Raw genomic sequence first — 17,347 nt, 5'->3', positions numbered from 1 at the left:
CAATGCCTAGTATAAAGGCATGACATAAATAAATCATTATTTTGTGTATTTATTGATGTATTTATTTGTTTGTTTGTTTGTTTGTTTGTTTGTTTGTTTGCCAATTATGGTGTTTACATTGCTTTTGTTTTTCTTTTAATTTGATCTTTTTTTTTTCCGCTTTTTCTTTTTTACTTTTTCACATGCTACAGCAACATAAAATTATGCACAGGGAGCACATGTGTCTCCTAAATCCAAACATCGCTAATGCATCTCTAATGATAGTGGATTTCAGTTGATCTCTACACCCATGGGCTGTAGGATCAAGCATGGTGGGTTAATTGGGATCTACAGAGAAAAGCCCTGGGTTTAAATCTGAAGCTTCACCAGAAAGTCCCTTGTTTTATGTTTTGGCGGTCACAAATGTGTGTAGATACGCTGAAGACTTATTCATCGTTATGTATTTAGGCCTTCTTTTTTTTTAAATGTTTTTTGAAGTGTTTGTAGTTCAGAATGTGTTATTTTTCACCCTCGGATACTAAACATCTTATGAAGAAGATGTTACAAATACTCTAGTGGCTCCTGCTAAAGCTTAAATGATATGCTATAAGTAATGGCTTGATAACAAAATGATGCAGATGGCATAATTTTAAGTGCTGCAGAATAAATTAATGAAAGAATGAATGAAAATAGAAAGCAGTTGACACCGCAGCTCAATTCTTCAGGGTAACTGTGCCCATGGAGAACCTGGCTGCGATGCTCTGAGCAACATGAGTGGCACTAATTTTACGCAAAAGCTTTTTGTATTGTTGAAACCTTACATGGAATATGTAATTGGCCATACTTCACACACACACACACACACACACACATATATATATATAAATATATATATTCACACAATATCTATCACACAGAGGGCCGTATTCAGTGTTGTACATCAGTATTTACACTAAGAAAGTTACGTGCATTCAGAGTTGAGTTATAAAACTGCGTAAGTCGATGTTCTGGGTGTGGCATTAAGATTATGCAAATCTCGTGTCTCTAGTTCACACCTCTGAGGTTGCCAGAATGTTCTTGAGAAGAAGAGTCTGAGATGATGTTTTTAGACCAACACAAGCACTCACCTTTAAAACCGAAAATCAGGGACAAGAAAAGTACACCGATCAGGGAAATATCACTTTTTGCTCTTTGCTGTCAAATTCAATAAAAGCAAGAGGCAGTTTAAAATAATAATAATAATAATAATAATAATAATAAGAGGAAGAAGAAGAAGAAGAAGAAGAAGAAGAAGAAGAAGAAGAAGAAGAAGAAGAAGAAATGACTAAACAAAGACTAATACTAAAATTCAGTATATGATCGAGAAGATGGAAAGCATTGACGTAAATCTAATATGAGTCTAGTATGTTTATTGTCAAGGTATTCCTGCATGAATATTCTATTAACTAGTTATAATTATCACATTAGTCAGTGCTTTTATTTAACAATATGGCTTCCATCCTCATCGTTCAGCAGTTTCTAATTCTGGACAAGATCCAGCACATCCTATAATTTTGCATGATGTTTTTTTTTAGTTTTTCCGTTTTGTTTTGTTTTGTTTTTTTTTACTCTGTTAATCTGTGTGCATAGCTTAATGAAGCGGCATGAAATTAAATCGGTCATGAAATGGTAATGTAGGTTATTTATTCACACTTTTAATTCACTATTTTAAGCTGCTGAATGAATAGAATAATGCTAATGTTTTTTTTGTTGTTCTTGTTTGCTGTTGTTAATTCAGTGCACTCTTCTGTAAAGAAACTGTGCCGTCAGTTTGAAGGATAATCTGACCCAGCACTGATTTGCAACACTGACAACTCACATTAAGTCTTGATAATTTTATCCATAAAAATATTCAGTCCTCAAGTGAAGCAGTGTCTCTGATTAAGCTGCGTCTCCTCAGATGTCCTCTCTGTGAAAAGGCAACCTCGCAGTGGACGTTAAAGTGTCAATACTATTAATTAACATATAGTGCCATATTTACGCATTTAATATTGCGTATTTATGCATGGAATGCCATTGGTTTGTTTATTTTTCTCTCATATTTACAGCCTAAAATATCACTCAAGCCAATATCACACAAGTACATGTGCTTATGTTGAAGGTCTGATCCTCTGATCATTTCTGAATAGTGTTTAAGCTTGTAGTTATATCTGAGGTTTTTGTGTACCGATGTGCACGCGGTGAAGGTTTAATACCAAAATGACTCACACGATCACTTAAATGGGGAATCGCTCTGGGTTCAGATTCCTCCCCGGTTTAATGATGCCGCTGCTATTGTGTTAACTTATAAGCTCTAATGACAACACATTATTATCCAAAGAGCAAAGCACTGCTGGGTGTACGACTGAACTTTAAATGAACTCGCGATCTGTGTCATTTATCTCCGCGGTTCTGACCTTTCCTCAGACGTAATTAAGAGAAAGATCACAAAAGAGTCAAGTAGATCGAGGAGTCACGTCTCACGGCTTACATTAGGACGACTCCGAATGGGCTTCTTAATAGAGTAATAACAGACGTCGGAAGCGATACAGGCCAAATGTAATGTCTGTTACATCCATACGCTTAACATCTATACTCTTATATTGCTCATAACGTAGGGATTTTTTTTTTAAAAATGGCAGAATTTTTTGTTGAACAGGGCTTATCACACAGAGAGGTTATTATGAGACCAATGCACCTGACTAGTGACATTTATCAGATATGAAGATGTCCAGGTGTATGTTTGTGTGTGTGGCTCATGTGCATGCATCTCAGAGCTCTAACACGACCACATTATCCCCCGTCACCGGGATTAAAAATACATCACGATTCCTCCTCACGTGCAAGCAGTGACATTAAGTCTGGTTGTGATTCTCTGTAAAATCTATTTATGAGATATTTTGGATAAGCTACATCATTTTCGAATGTCTGTTTAATGGTTGATTTTTAGGATTTATTTTCCGTGACTGAACAATGATAACGTTTAGACGGCTTTATTTGTAACAACTGGACGTCCTGATGACATGCACGGTTATCCAGGATGATCTCATCACTTTAGAGGGGTGTTTCTCAGATCCGAGCTGCACTCTGATAAACCGCTGAGCCTGTGTTTATATCAGTAAATCACTACACCTTTTTATTCTCACTTTCTATCCCTGCTAGTTTCCTTAGTGGCTTATGGGTAGAATTTCAAGGATGTATTTTTTATTTTATTTTTTTTTTTTCTGTTATTGAACAACATAAAAAATAATACAATTAAAAAACGCATGATGTGGATTTAAATGACAAATACAGTGGTTTGCGTAAGTATTCACTTCCGCTTTGGGCTTTCCGATATTTTGGAGTGTTAAAATCTGGAATTGAAATAAATTTAATTAGACTATGTGTAAATTAGAGTTATATGTAATATGTCTACACAAAGTAGAGCACAATATTGAAGCGGGGGGGGGGGGGGGGGGGGGGTCAATAAAGTTATTGACAGTAACAACCTAAAATCTGTGATTGCATAAGTATTCACCCCCATTTTTGTGAAACCCTGAACTAAATTAGTTCTGGTGCAACCAGTTTGCCATCAGAAATCAAATAATTAGTTGAAAGTGTGTATATTTAAAGCGTCACATGCTCTCAATACATAAACAAGTCAGAAGTATCAGTTAGGGTGTATTGTTGTTTTTACTATATTTATTCATTCATCTATAGTAAGCACTTTATCTTTGTTGTGGCCGTGGCAGATTCGGATCCAATACAAGGAATACTGCGAGTACGGCAAGAATACACCCTGGATGAGACACCAGACACAATCAAACACTCCTTCACACATAGAGGCAATTTAGCATCGCCACCCCACTTCCTGCATGTTTTTGTGAGGTGGGAGGAAACCTGAGAACCCAGAAGAAACCCACACAGACAAAGTGAGAACAAGTAACTGACAGAAACTTGAGCTCGGGATCGAACCGGAGACCCCGGAACTGTGTCGTTGAGATATGAAATATATTTGTATCAATGACTGTATCAATTGTCTGTCTGTCTGTCTGTCTGTCTATCTATCCATATATCTATCTAACCACTCCTCCTCATGGATCACCATTATTATTATTATTATTATTATTATTATTATTATTATTATTATTATTATTATTAAATGATTTGCAACTTATGACCAAGTTTATTCCAGATGTATGAGCTTTAATTCAATTAGAGCTGTGTAAGAGTCTTACAGGCGTCAGCTCTGGTTTTATTCAGGCAGGGCTCTTGTGGTTGTGTTGTGGTTTGTAGCTCTCTGCTGACCCACTGTGGCGAAGGATGGAATTGAACATTCTTACTTGAATACAGCGTGAATTATATGATCATGTGTTTAAAGATTTCACAAGTCCAGAACAGTGTACACTACATGGGTGTTAAATGAAAGGGCTGGGGGTTTATTTCTTTCTTTCTTTTTGACATACATAATTGATTGCTTTGTTGTGGAAAACCGCCACGTTTTGCTTGTGTTTGTTGTGCAGCGTTTGCAATTAGATTGTAAAGGTCACAATTAATCAGGTTCTTTCAGTGGGAAATTGTGATGACTGGCGTTTGTGTGAAATGTATTTATGAGGAGTAGTGATTAGAGTAGAGAATAAAGTTAGCTGGTATATAGGCAAGAGACCATGAAAACATAGCTGTATTCGATGACACTGTGTCCCTAATGGAATACAGTGTCATCGAATACAGCTATGTTTTCATGCTCCTCTAATGTTCAACACACAGAATCATGTAAAGGTCAGCATCATAGTTTAAACACCCTACAAAAGAAACCACTAGTCTTTTTTTTTTTCCACTCTAGGCCAAGACATGGAGATTAGATTTTGAGAAAATTTGGAGCTTGTCTTATATATTTTTTGTTAAAAGATATGTACGGGTAGTAAGGCACTGTTTCTGTATTGGTGCCTAACCCTAAAATTTAAAATCCTTTCATCAGGGGTTAAAGTTTAAAACTAGACTAACGGCCATGTTGAACTGTAATATGTTTTCCCAATAATTTACTCCGTATAGGATTTCAAATAAACCTTCAAAACAGGAAAGATCACTTAATCTTCGAACCATTCCACAACGCCATCTAGTGGACCCAGACCCTGAATGCCTGTGTGGAGAGAGACTCTACAAATCTGAGGTCTCAAACCCCAAAATATTTTGAAATATGAAACAAATATGTGCATAAAATTGTATATAAAATGAAAGGCAAAATACACTATCCAGTATGCAGACTTCAAATTTATCTGGATTTTGTTATTATTACTATTATTATTATTATTAGTAGTAGTAGTAGTAGTATTGTTGTTCTCTATCTATCTATCTATCTATCTATCTATCTATCTATCTATCTATCTATCTATCTGTCTGTCTTTGTTTGTACAGAAGTACCTGAATTTGTGTCTATGTCCGTGTGTGGTTGTGAAGGTCTGTATTGATACACTATGTGGTTCCTTGCATCTTTTAAAAATAAATAAATAAATAAATAAATAAATAAGTACACTGTAACATGGAATGTCAGGTGTCAGTGACCTCAACAATTTATGGTCATTCTTTAATCTAGAGACAAACTACAGACTATCAACTTGTCTCTTTTTTAATAATTCGCAAATATTGTTGCAAAGTATTATTTTCCAGTAATAGCAACACTCAAGCAGAAAGTTGATCCAATCACGTTACTCGGCATTCAACACTAAGCACGATAGCTTCCACACATGATGCGTTCCATGCCGCTGTTCAGTTGAAGCGAATCCCAGACCAATGTTTTGAAAAGGACCAGGGATCGGATCTCTCTACTGCTCCCTACCTTGTAAACAGTCTTCGCAGAACACACTTCGCCAAACATACCGAAATCAGGGCTCGAGTGGCCCAGAGTCCGGACAAATGCACGTGTGAAAATAACAGTTTTGAGGATGTAACGCCACATTAAACGTAACTATAAATGGATGAAAAGTATTGTCTTTTGAAGACAATGAAGAGTTGTCATTATCTGATCAATTAAAAGTTGTAATCGATGGCAAATGGTTGTGGTATATGAAGAGTAAATCACTCCGGGTTATGCTGTTATTGAAATTTCATCACACCACCCTGTTACTGATTATTTTCCGATAACAACACACCCCTGAGTGGTTAATTCCTTACTTTCTGATTATTATTGGTGAACCCAGGGCATTAATGGGGATGTTGTGTGTATAGGAAAAGTAGAGTTTGGCGTTATGGTGGTGGTATCCTTTTTTCTTTTGACCACAGTTCCCTAAAGGTATGTTCACACATACAGCGACCATTCCTTTTCAATGAGAGCTGGCGATTTCCCGCAACATGACCGACAGCGAACACTGGCGACCGGATGTGGGCGTGTCCAGCGACGCGACAAAGTTGAGAAAAGTTTAACTTTATGCAAAATTGGAGCAACTTGGTGCAGTGACTACCAGTGGGAGTGAAGACAGTAGAGCGCACGTGATCTGCCTCTTGTCAGATACTGTAGTGCAGAAAACATGGAGGAAAAGCTCATTTTAGCAGTTAGCAATTGGCCAATTTTATATGATATGGCTCTGGCTGCATACAGACGCCTAACAAAAAAAAAAAAAATGGGGGTGCATTCCAAGTAAGTTGATTAATGCATTTAATAGCTTTGACCACGTGTGGAATGACAAATAGCATACTATACCATGATTAGCTGAATATCAATACGATTTGGTTGATTAAATCACAAAAGAATGCATTTCAAACATATAGCTATAGTACCAATCAAAAGTTTGGACATGCCTGCTTGTATTATTACTATTATTACTGTTTTCCACATTTTAAAACTACTCATCAGGCAGCAATTAAGTCATCAAAACTATTTTTAAAACTGTCCTTAATTTCAAGATAGGCCTTTATGTCAAAAAGTCTTCAAGATCGTGAGAAACATCGATTCATTCAGGCGTGTCTTTTGACTGGTGTTTTAAATCAACAAATTGTAATATCATGTAGGCCATTATATAAAGGTGTCTGTGTATGTGTGTTTGTGCATTCTTTTCTAGTGGAGGAATGTAATAAAAAGTGGAAGAACCTTCGCGATGTTTATAGATGTGAACTACGTAAAATAAACGACCGGAAGCGTGGCTCAGCAGCAGACATCACTAGACCCTGGAAGTACAGTGGCATCATGGGCTTCCTCAACCCCTTCATGGAGGCAAGAGCCTCCAGTTGCAGCATGCCTGCAGGGGCTAGAGAGCCCATGATGTCCTATTAAGTGCAAAGACAGGGAAAGGGGCACTGGAAGGGAATAACAGGCAGGGACAGAAAGACAGAACCAGGCAGCAGCCCTACAGATCCAGTCAGCAGCCATCCAGAACCAGGCATCAGCCAGACAGATGCAGTCAGCAGCCAGACAGATCCAGGCATCAGCCAGACAGATCCAGATAGCAGCCAGACAGATCCAGGCATCAGCCAGACAGATCCAGGCATCAGCCAGACAGATCCAGTCAGCAGCCAGACAGATCCAGGCAGCAGCCAGACAGATCCAGGCAGCAGCCAGACAGATCCAGTCAGCAGCCAGACAGATCCAGGTAGCAGCCAGACAGATCCAGTCAGCAGCCAGACAGATCCAGGCAGCAGCCAGACAGATCCTGCCAGCAGCCAATCACACAATCAGCAAATGAGGCAGGAGGTAGAACAGTCTCCCCAAGGCAAATCAAAAAGGCGAAGCTCAATAACATTATTTGAAAAACACCTCATTACTGCTTTGGACAGGACAGAGGCAGCACCCACCTCCATTCCACCACCAGAGGACCCTGATGAACATTTTTCAGAACCTTGATGCCACAATTACAAACTCTGAATTCTAGCAGGAAAAAGGGTGTTAAATTTCAGATTCACAAATTCATTTATGAGGCCCAGTGCAGCCAGGAAGAGGAGGAGAGCAGGACACAGCTGACAAGGTCATGAGGGGTGTTAGTAAGCTCTTGTACCCTCATGCTCTTATCAGCTGTGCTCTGCAGCATTTGTCAAGTTAACATTTCATTGTCTTTGGGGTGTTTTTTTTGTTTTGTTTTGTTTTTTTTGTTGTTGTTGTTTGACCACATATACTGTTCAGGTTCATAATTTAGTTATTCAAAAGTACTTTGCACTCAGTGATCTTTTTGCTAGGGTGTTTTATTTAATTTGATTGTGTACTAGAATTAAACAAAAAATATTCCAAACCTAGCCATCTATTCCATTTTTATTGATACGCTACAGTAAAATATAATTACAGAAATATCATTGATTTATATTATTCATTTTGTATTTCATTGTTTATTTATGATTATACCAAATCACCCATTTTAGACTTTTAGAATTACTCACATTTGATAGATGAAAATATCCTTCACAACCTTCCCAGACACAGCCATCCCCTTCTCTAATGTGCTAATTATGGACCGTACATCTGCTGAGATGCTCATTTGGTATTAATGTGTCATGTGGTCATGTTCAGTACTGAATTCATAACATGGTGATGTCCAGTGAGAGTGTTTTAACCATATTGCGGTGACATATAGATGTTCTACACACGTTTAATTCATACTTTACACTGATGTATTGGGGAGGGATGTGTTTTATGTGCATGTGCACCAGTATAGACTGCATATCATTGAATTGTATTGAGAAACGACAGAAAACATTGCTCTTTTAATGTGAGTGGTTCTCACAAGAGATTTGATTTGGTTCTTAAAAGAAGCTTTTGTGCCTCTCATATTCATGGCTGCCAGGGAACTGCACCTTCAGTACAGAAGTAATCTTCAAAAGGTCTCCATTCTACGCATTGCTTCCCGTGCAGCATTGTTAATCCCTACTCAGTTGGTGTTCTGCATTGCACAGTGTTCTACATCACCGGGAGCAGTTAGCAGGTTCCTCGCAGTCTTTCTCTTCAAGAAGTTGTGTGGAACACAGGTGGCCTTCACACAGGCTTCTGCATTGGCAGGGCTGACAGCAATGACACGCCGGGACATCCGCCACTGTGTTGCGGGTATACCGAACGTATTTTCTACAGTCAGCCTGTAATTAAAAACCCTGTGTTTGTTGGGAAGGGTAAAACTTGGAAAGGGCTTCATCAGGTATCTGCGGAGAGGGAAGGCTTCGTCTGACGCAAAGACTGGGGTCCCAGGTGCTCTGCTCCTGGCAGCACTGTGTCATCAGGTAGGCCACGGGTTCCACTATTAGTTAGAGTGCCACCATCACTGGTCCTCCCTAAACTGCCAATGTCTGAGATGTCTTTAAACAATTTTTATTTCTTTGCTGTTAGTGGCAGAAGCAGTTTTCTCCCCAGGCCAAATTGCTTTTATTGGTTTTTACTGTATGAAAAACTCTCAAATAAAAATAACGGGAGGCTGCATTTACTCCTCTGTCACTGAGACTAACTCAGTTTCTCTGTGTTACTAGCACAACAGAACATTCAGAAGATTCCTGGAAAGAAATAAAAATGTGGCTATTTTAATTATATTTCACATGCGTACAAAGCCTGCGGGAGAATGACAAATGCACTACAACATGATACTGCTTTGGCACTTTTCTGATATGCGTCATGTTTCCATTTCGAAGAGACGTGGCACGTCTCAAATCAGTGCGCTGTCTCTCAGGGGAAAAATAATGAGCGTTCACTTCAAACGATATGAAAATGAAGTACGGGGGCTTAAAAAGCAATGTCTGTAACCTGGATTCTGTGGTTGTGGCACAAAGGACTGGAGATTTAAACTAAGCAATAGGATGGGAAAAACAAACAAATAAAAAAAATAATTTAAAAAAAACTGTGTTCTGGTTACGACTCAGTTGATCATTTTGCAATAAGAGCATGTCATGAAGTGTTTCATCCCTATCACAGAGATTTGGCAAGGAAGACAGTTGTTTTTATTGATTAAAGATCATTTTGATCCATTTTTTAGTTATGTGAAACAAGTTCCTGTTCTCACTTACGTTGTAGCAGCTATAAACAGATGTTCCCTTACTAGCTTCTCTTTTTCTTCTCGTTTTCACTTATTCTAGAAGTTAAATAACAAAAAAAGGGCAGCTTGTTCCAGAGAAACTGGAAAGTGTTACCTCTTCTGTCCTGAACATGTCCAAAAAGCTACTGACACTGGAGACAAATTCCATCCATCCTCTATACCGCTTATCCTTTTCAGGGTCACGGGGGAACCTGGAGCCTATCCCAGGGAGCATGGGGCACAAGGCGGGGTACACACTGGACAGGGTGTCAATCCATCGCAGGGCACAATCACATACACACTCACACACCCATTCATACACTACGGACACTTTAGACACGCCAATCAGCCTACCATGCATGTGTTTGGACTGGGGGAGGAAGCCGGAGTACCCGGAAGAACCCCGCAGCACAGGGAGAACTTGCAAACTTCACACATTCAGGGCCATGGTGGGAATAGAACCCCCGATCCTGGAGGTGTGAGGCGAACGTGATAACCACGAATCCACCGTGCGCCCCTGGAGACAAATTCCACAAATGTTAAAACTCCACAACAATTACACACACTTTTTAATCAGTGTATGTGGAGTGTCCACCATTAAGGCCCTTGTGTAAATTGTTACCATTGAAACAATAGCGAATAAATTAATGAAAAACTTATGAATCAGGATGGAGAATTCAACAGCACTGTGGTATAACTTATTACGTCAATCTCCAGTCACTGTCTTCACAGCGTTAATCATATCATTATCACATTTTATGTCAACTTTTTTAGCTCTTATTAAATGTTATTCACTTTACTCTTAATTATTTGTCTCTTTTTTTCATCTTGTTAACAGTTTCTCACATATGAATAAAAGAGTGAAAACATGCTATGGATTATCCACATCTGTGAAACGATTTTCTCCGAGACAGAGTGCCATTGAAGCAGCGAGAACACACAGACCCCGTCTCTGTTATATTTCATTCTGCGTGTGGTTTATCTAGCCTCGTGCTCTAACAGCGCTGAGATTTCTGCCCCATGTCAGCTCCTTATTAGTGAAAACTAAGCAAGACTTGCTTCTTTATTACTAACACTGACTAAACAGTCTACACTGAGGCATGACTCAGCGGGACAGAACGAAACAGACGTCAGTGTAAATAGAGAGAGGTTTCCTTTGCTTTTGCTGTCCATCCGGCCTAATAAAATCATACGGTATTCTTGTAAGTCTTCCATCACTCAGGCCTGCTGGTTTATATGAACCCTCAGTCTGTGCTCCTCCTCCTCTTCATCTTCTCCAACAGACATTACGACTCCTCTGAGGATCTCCAGAGCCTGCTGCATTAGAGAAACCAAATCCTGCACTCATCAGAGCCTTTTACACAGCATTATGCGAGTATAATTCTGAGCTGATGCTTTGCTATTTCTTATGTTCATTTAACTTTTTGCTTAAATATTTTTTATAATTTTTGTAATTCCTATTTATTTATTTATTTATTTATTTATTTATTTATTTGTTTAGCCATCCATCCATCCATCTTCTGTACTTAGCCTGAAGCCTATCCCAGGGGACTCAGGGCATGAGGCAGGCGATATCCTGGATGGGGGGGCCAGCCCATCACAGGACACAATTGCATACACATTCACACACCACGGACAATTTGGAAATGCTAATCAGCCTACAGCGCATGTCTTTGGACTGGTGAAGGGAACCGGAGTACCTGGATGAAACCCCCGAGGCACAGGGAGAACAAGCAAATTCTGTGCACACAGGGCGGAGATGGGATTCCAACCCCTAACCCTGGAAGTGCGAGGCAAATGTGGTAACCACTAAGCCACCATGCCCCCCCCCCTCCCCCGCCTCCTCTTATTTATTTATGAATTTATTTATTTAATTAACAATTTATTAAAATAGGACATGTACTCACCGAAGGAAGAGAAACATGTCTGCCTGTGTCAGATACATTTTGTTGATTTCAGACTAATTTTCATCACTCAAACAACATAACCTGACTATGTTGTAATTACATGAGTAATTAAATTGATTAATAATTCATTGATCTCCAAACTCTTTAATGGTGCCTTCTAATATTTATCACATTTTGCGATATTACAAAAGATTACCAAACAGTGTTAGCATAAGGTTAATTATAATTACAATGATTATAATATATTTGTATATATATGTGATATATAATATATAATTGGACGCTGCTAAAATATCAGGTTTTGACCAAAATTGTGATTTTTTTCCAGCAATATACTGACATCTTAACTTTAAGAAATGTATTTTCTGCCCCTAGCCAGGTCAGGTATTTCACGTGTTCCAGCTCAAGCACACCTGGGGCAACTTATGAAGTCCTTGATTAGTTGTATCAGGTCTGCTTGAGACAACACCTGTTTTACATAGTTGTGCTGTGTGAATGATTCTATTTAGGGGGTTGAAAAATTTTGTAACTGGACAAATCATTATAAGGGAAACCACTTGAAGCATCCGTTGTGTCGAACTATTTCAATTCCTTTTGTTTGATTTGTTCATTGCAGACAGCTGCAGTCTGTAAATATTGACAATAAACCTGATTTGCGATGGGGGTTGAATCATTTTGATTGCAACTGTATGTCTTAAAGAGTTAAAAGTTAGAACTTTATATCTGACTGTCCATAAAGAACTTCACCACATCAGTGATCCACCATACAAGCCCCTGTGTGAGTTGTTACTCTAAAAACGATAACCCCTGAATTACAGATGCACTAATGACCTAATGACCAAGAGCCTAATGACTGTCTGTCAAAGCCATTATCCTGTAACACTTTATACAACAGATTTCTCATGTCTACGTTTCCATGACGAAATAGGACTTTGTAGATCATATTTTTGCCCACTTTTCTAATGAACTGGCAATCTATGACAATTAATCATCTAGTAATAAACCATAGACAGAAATAATACTGATGCATTTACTTGAACACAAAGAACAATGTAAAAACATCAAACATTTTCTTATAGCTAAATTAAAACTATATTGCTTTATATTGATTTATTATTATTAAAGATGTGTAAACTCGAATGTATTGCAGAGTATGACTGTAAGTAAGTACGACGGCACACGGTGGATTAGTGGTTAGCATGTTCGCCTCACACCTCCAGGGTCGGGGGTTCGATTCCCGCAGTGTGTGGAGTTTGCATGTTCTCCCTGTGCTGTGGGGGTTTTCTCCGGGTACTCTGGTTTCCTCCCCCAGTCCAAAGACATACATGGTAGGCTGATTGGCGTGTCTGGTGATTGTGTGCCCTGTGATGGATTGGCACCCTGTCCAGGGTGTACCCCGCCTTGTGCCCGATGCTCCCTGGGATAGGCTCCAGGTTTCCCTGTGACCCTGCAAAATGCAGGCCTATGCATCATTTGTCATTCATCAGCTAAGTTTAAATTTCCTCCATTTTGTAAAAATAGTTTTTTTGAATAAGAGCTTCCATACCCACGGAAACTGCAGCTCATTACAGACATTTTCTCAAATGTATTGTTTATTTTGGCATAAGATAGTAAGTCAAGGCCATGAAATCTGTGTGTGTGGCGGGGGGATGGGGGATGTAGGTTATTATATCATGCTGTTTTATCACAACTAGCTTTCGTTGTCAAATTAATAAAATAATGCCAGCAGGGTTTTATTGTTGTTGTTTTTATCTGATATGCTCTCCTGTGAAGAAAATGTGCCCAGAGTTTGAAGGATAATCTGACAGGACAAGCACTCGACTGCTACACTTTCACACAGTTTATGTATTTTGGCATCAAATGACATTCCATAGTTTTTGGACTGTATTTACAGCCCATAACATATATTTCATCATGAGATGTAGTGGTTACATCAGACTGTCAGTATGTGTGTGTGTGTGTGTGTGTGTGTGTTCCTTGACCCCACCTCCTGGACTAAACCAGTTCTGGGGGAAGTAACAGTGAAACTCCATTTTTGTGAAGAAAGAAAACATTAAACATTAAGTATATTAAGTAAAACGTTCACAGGAGAAAATCACAGAAGTATCTAGATCTAAAGCTATAATCTGTGAATGTTATGAATCTACACTAGATGAAGAACAGTTCAGTTGATGTTTACTGAAGTTGTAACTTACACAGTTTACTGTAGGACTTGATTTTACTGGAAGTCAGTGGTTCTCAAAAAGAGGCGGGGCTTAGCCTGCCTTTGATCTAGCTGTCAGTGCAGAGCAGTGTTGCCAACTGTGCGACTTTTCAGACCCTTTTAGCGTCTTTTTGGATAAACCTTAGCGACTTTCCAAATTAAACCAGTTCTGTCGTATAAGTGTAGGGTCTCGCTTTCCCGCTGCACTCACACCTCTGTCTGCGTCTGCCCTGTTCAGTGAGGGGCCGAGACCCGGGGACTTAACAATGTAACGGACGCGGCCTTTGTCCCTGTTTATATCATTCACATGCGGATGATTTTAGAACGCAAGAGGAATGTAATGCAATGTTTTACCTGTAAAACAGTCCACGCGATTACAGCCTAGTTCTCTCGTTCAAAGTAGTTCCAGTGTTCAGAAACATTTTATATCATTCATGTTCCCATACCTGTCCGTTATATAGTTTTATAATAGTTATGAAATTATTGTTTTTTTAAGTTATGAAAAGTAATTAAAACAGTACAAAAGCATAAAAGTCTATCTATCTATCTATCTATCTATCTATCTATCTATCTATCTATACAATAGATTTAAAATCTATCTATCTATCTATCTATCTATCTATCTATCTATCTATACAATAGATTTTAAATCTATCTATCTATCTATCTATCTATCTATCTATCTATCTAATAGATTTAAAATATACCTATCTATCTATCTATCTAATATATATATATATATATATATATATATATATATATATATATATATATATATATATATATATATATATATATATATATATATGTTGGTTTTTTTCAAAGCCAGCTGATGTTCAAAGCCAGCTGGACATTAGTGACATGAAGCTACCGAGCAACATGTCTAACCCCAAGTCCCTGTAGCTGGATAAAGTATGAAGGTTAAAGAATCGTATCAGTGTTAATATGGAGTAATATCATCAGATTTGTTTACTACAGGTTAATTATTCAGTATTGCTACAGAACACTAATAATGACACATGCACTGTGGAGAGCATCCTGTCTGGCTGCATCACCGTCTGGTATGGGAACAGTACGGCCCTAAACAGAAATTCTCTGCAGAGAGTAGTATGCACATCTCGGCACATAGTTGGAGGTGAGCTTCTGTCCCTCCAGGACATCTACACCAGGCGATGTATGAGGAAAGCTCTGGAGATCACTAAAGACTCCAGCCATCCAAGCCATGCACTGTTCTCATTGCTGCCATTTGGCAGACGATCCCGCATCATCAGAACCCGTACAAGCAGATTGAGGGACAGCTTTTTCCCTCAGACCATCAGTTTACTAAACTGTTAATAACCCTTTACCTAAGAACCTGTACACTTATTCACTGGACTCGATGCACATATCACTCTTTCCCCAATACATATACATATATTTATTACATATCATATAGCACTGCACGTCTTGTAAACCATGTATACAGTATCAGGTATACTATATCACCTGCACCTGTCTCTACTGTATTTTGTGTAATTGTATTTTGTGTACTGTGTACTGCTACTGTACATTTGTATATTCTACTTTGTACATTCAGAGCATTATTCTTACATTGTGTAATTGCATAGTCTAACCCTAACCCTAGTACTCTATACCATGTTAAATGTACTTACTGTGCTACATGTACAACTGCAATGCCTGGAACTTGCACCTAACTTGCGTTTCACACTTCATTTCACGTCGAAATGTTGTAGTGACAATAAAAGTGAGTTGGACTTGATGCAGTGGTTGTGTGTGATTAGTCTGATTCAGGGGAAGAGATCAGACTCACCTGAACCCAGCTGTGTGTGCATGAAGAGTGACATGTCAATGGGTCTTCCATTAAACTTTAAAGACACAGACTGTGCTACTGATCTGAGGTGAGTACAGTTTAATGTGTGAGTGCAGTGTTTTGTCTCTCACACTCTCATATAATCAAACATCTCTCAAATATCTGTGTATTCACTGGTTTGTGTTTGTAGTTATGAATATGATTTATAGTCCTTGTTCAACTTTTAACACCTGTTCTGTTTGTTCATAGATCGCAGAAGAATAAATCAAAATTCACTAAGAAAAGTCATTTGGAGGCCGTATTTAAGGTGGGTGTGTGTGTGTGTGTGTGTGTGTGTGTGTGTGTGTGTGTGTGTGTGTGTGTGTGTGTGTGTGTGTGTGTGTGTGTGTGTGTGTGTGTTTACTAATCCCAGCATTGTAATGAATAACTCTATCTATGTGCTGCAGAGATGTGATCCCAAAGCTGTATTTGGTGTAAAACCTTTTATTTATTAAATCTGCATGTAGAATCTTTATGATTAATCAGACAAAATGTAGTTTTATATTTGGTAATGAACACACACTCATGTGACATTATAGAGTTTTTGTAATAATTTTCTTCCGGTTTCTAATCAGGAGCTGGAGCGCAAAGTCATCACTCTGTTAAAGAATGAGCTGAAGAGATTTAAGGAGCTCCTGAGTCCAGATTACCCAGCATGCTCTGAGAGGGAGGTGGAGGATGAGGAGGATCAGAGCAGTGTCAGAGAGGGAGTGCTGAAGATCACACTGCACGTCCTGAAGAACCTGAACCACACAGATCTCGCCAACACACTGCAGAACAGTAAGAGCTCATGGGGTTATAACATCATTTTAGCTTTAAATTTATTAAACACATCTCATCATAATGATGTGCGTTTATCAATACAATATAATAACAGATCAGTACTGACATTACATATGATGTACAGCTATGAACATATCAATAGTCAACAGAGATGATCATAGAGTTTAAAAGAGTTTACATTTCATTCTTCTTTTTTAGCGGAACTCGTCTCTGTGCACCAGCGAGAACTCAAATCCAGACTGAGAGCGAAATGTAAAAGAATTCATGAAGGAATCTCACAGCCTGGACGCTCAGCACTTCTGAATGAGATCTACACAGAGCTCTACATCACAGAGGGTTGGAGTGGAGACGTCAATAATGAACACGAGGTGAGACAGATCGAGACAGCGTACAGGAGACCAGCAACACCGGAGACACCTATCAAATGTACACTCACCATCCACTTTATTAGGAACACCTGTACATCTAATCAGCCAATCATGTGACAGCAGCGCAATGCATAAACCTATGCAGATGCAGGACAAGAGCTTCAGTTAATGTTCACGTCAAACATCAGAATGGAGGAAAAGTCTGATCTCTGTGACTTTAACCACGGCATGGTTGTTGGTACCAGATGGGTTGGTTTGAGTATTTCAGAAACTGCTGATCTCCCGGG

Source organism: Ictalurus punctatus, chromosome 1 (assembly GCF_001660625.3).
Source record: "Ictalurus punctatus breed USDA103 chromosome 1, Coco_2.0, whole genome shotgun sequence".
Taxonomy (NCBI): domain Eukaryota; kingdom Metazoa; phylum Chordata; class Actinopteri; order Siluriformes; family Ictaluridae; genus Ictalurus; species Ictalurus punctatus.
This window is presented reverse-complemented; position numbering follows the sequence as displayed.